Raw genomic sequence first — 3,202 nt, forward strand, 5'->3', positions numbered from 1 at the left:
CTAGAGTCTCAGCATCTTTTTTACATTGTGGTGACCAAAACTGGATGCAGTATTCCAAGTGTGGCCTTACCAAGGCATTGTAAAGTGGTATTAATACTTCACGTGATCTTGATTCTATCCCTCTGTTAATGCAGCCCAGCACTGTGTTGGCTTTTTTGGCAGCTGCAGCACACTGCTGGCTCATATTTAAGTGATTGTCCACTAGGACTCTGAGATCCCTCTCACAGTTACTACTATTGAGCAAGGTATCCCCTATACTATACCTGTATATTTGGTTTTTCTTGCCTAAATGTAGAACCTTACTTTTTTCATCACTGAATTTCATTTTGTTAGATAGCGCCCAGTGTTCAAGTCTGTCCAGGTCCTCCTGTATCTTAAGCCTGTCTTCTGGAGTGTTGGCTATTCCTGCCAGCTTGGTGTCATCCACAAATTTGATGAGTTCCCCATCTACCCCCTCGTCCAAATCATTGATGAAGATGTTGAAGAGCACTGGGCCTAGAACAGAGCCCTGGGGCACCCCACTACAAACTTCCCTCCATGTAGATGCAGTTCCATTTTATTGCACCAGTCCCACCAGAGCCTTCACCTCTTCCCTATAAGCATCTTCATTGTCATGCCGGATAAGACCCACCACTGCCGTGTCATGTTATCATGTTGTGGTTTATGCATTGTGTAAACCAGACAATTATCAATATATTCATCAAACTATGGCTAAACTGTTGCTTCATGCAATGGGTACTCAGTCAAAGGCCAAAGGCTTTCGTCTGCTTGTTCTACAAAGTCAATTTATTTAATCAATTGTGGTGTGGTGCTAGTATCTAATAAGTGGCTCTCTCTGTTTTAAAAAGAAATGGTATAAAGATCATTGTCTTCTTAGTGAATCTGGCCTTTTATATTGCGCCATTGCCTCGTTAAGCTTGTTGGGAGGAAATATTCTCTTGCCAATAATTCCAGCTGCAATAGAGCAAATTCCATTCTACCTTGACACCTAGGCTTATGAATGAGGGGATTAACTTTGCAACATGTCAGGGATTACTTATTTGCAAATTATACCAGGAGCAGGTGCTCACTCTCAGCTAGAAGGGTGTTTTTCATTTTTGTGAACTTTAAGATGTGTGAACTTCAATTCCCAGAATTCTGCAGTAAGCATGGGAGTTCACAAAGTTGAGAAACACTGAGCTAGAATATAGCTTCTCTTCTGATGACAATCCCTGAACCATCAACTCATGAATAATTCACTCTCTGAATACCAATTAAATATAGGCATTTTCTTCTGCTCATTGGCAAAATGAGCAATGGGTTCTTACGACCACAGCATTCACTTAACAACCATTGCAAAAAATGTTGCAAAATCAGGTCAGTCATATGACTGATCCATTTTATAACCATTACAACTTGTTACCGTAATGGGCAGGTTCCATTATGGAAATAACTCAAGAACAGTGGTGGGATTCAGCCAGTTCGCACCAGTTCAGCAGAACCGGTAGCTAATTTTTTGTTCCCCAGGCCCAGAATGGACTTCTGGAAGTGGCATCCACACAGAGAACCGGTTGTTCACATATTTGAATCCCAGAACTGCTCAAGAACTACCTGTAAGGTTGCACATATCTTTAGCATTGTTCATCATAGTCAGATTCTTCCTCATCTTTTACCACTTTGCTTGTGTTCAGGGGCAAAATCAGTGAGCAGGCAGTATCTTAATAAAAGAAGGCTTTTAAATTTTTTCTCTATGGCAAAATGTTACTATTAGACTGGCTAAATTATTATTGAATTTGGACTCCACCCAGATGTCAGTCATTAAAGAATATTATTTTGCTTCTTAAAATTAAAGGAAAAAATTACTTTCTCTTTGTGCTAGAAAGACACATTGACTTTGAGGCTGTGGACCATAGCTGAATTACAAACTACCTCATTGTATTCTAGAACACTTAATTATGCATCTCTCCCCACACTGAGTTTATAGTTCAATGCATGTGCAAACTCAGAAAAAAATGAATGAAGTGCATAAACCATGGTTAATGTATCCATGGAAAAGGATATAAAATAAATCCTGTTACTCTAATATAGGATTAAGGCATGGCTGGCTGGGGAATTCATGGAATTGAAGTCCACAAGTCTTAAAGTTGCCAAGGTTGGACACCTCTACTCTAATAGAAAAATGAATGGTTGAATCACAACATTAAAACAATCCATGCAACACTTTCCTGAAATGTAGATGTTTAGATGGGAGGAAAAACAACATTTTTTTTTCTACAGCCTCATTTTTCATTTTATAATAAGAATTCTTTAAATATCTATTTATTATTTTTTTAAATTTCTGGTCTCCTTTTCCTCCAAAGTTCAAGACGGAATATAGCACTTCCTCTTTTCATTCTTCCTGCAACAAAATCCCTGTGGCTATTCTGGCATAAAAGACAATAACTGGCCCAAAGTCATCAATAAGCTTCATGGCTCAGGAAGGATGTGAATCCAGGCTTCTCCTGTCCTAGTTCAACACTTTAAACAGAGCTTGTTTTCCTTTCTAACTGTAGCAGAATAGTGAAACCACAGATAACTGATCACTTTACAAAATATATTCTTCTACTACTAAAGCAAAGGCTACACAAGCGTCATCCAAGTTCCTTTATCCTGGCTCCAAGACCAACTAGCTGAGTCTAGGTATTTTGTGTGAGAGGGTGAAGATAACCCTCCCCTAATAGTTCTCAGAGTATATGGTAGATGCACCTAGTAGAGTGCTTCAGTTGGCAAGATTCTTTTATAGGTTTGGAAGAATAAAGAATTCAGCTTAGAAGAAATATCCTGTGTCTTTCTTGGTTTTCGGGGCTGACATAAGGAGGTAATCAGTCAAATAGCTCAGTTTCATGCCATGAAGGGCTTTAAAGGTTAAAACCAGAATCTTGCATTGAACCCTGAAGCAAGCTAGCAACCAATACAGATCATGGAAGTCAGAGCAAGCACAGTCTTATTGTGCTGAGGTAACCCAGGAATAAATACAGTACACAATGGTTTCGGACTTGGCCCGCCCTGGCCTAGAGGACCGGGTTCTGGAGGACTTAAGGACTATCCCCTGAGGTCAGACTCTTTGTTCCCCTGGCTTTGGTCAGAAGACCTGAGATCCACCAATAATTCATCCCCCCTCTGTGCCATGGACTCCCTGCGTCGGACCTATGTATTCCAGGACGGTCCTGCTGGCCCTGCGCGA

The sequence above is a fragment of the Protobothrops mucrosquamatus genome, unplaced genomic scaffold (genome assembly GCF_001527695.2).
Source record: "Protobothrops mucrosquamatus isolate PMUCROS unplaced genomic scaffold, P.Mucros_1.0 scaffold869, whole genome shotgun sequence".
Classification (NCBI taxonomy): domain Eukaryota; kingdom Metazoa; phylum Chordata; class Lepidosauria; order Squamata; family Viperidae; genus Protobothrops; species Protobothrops mucrosquamatus.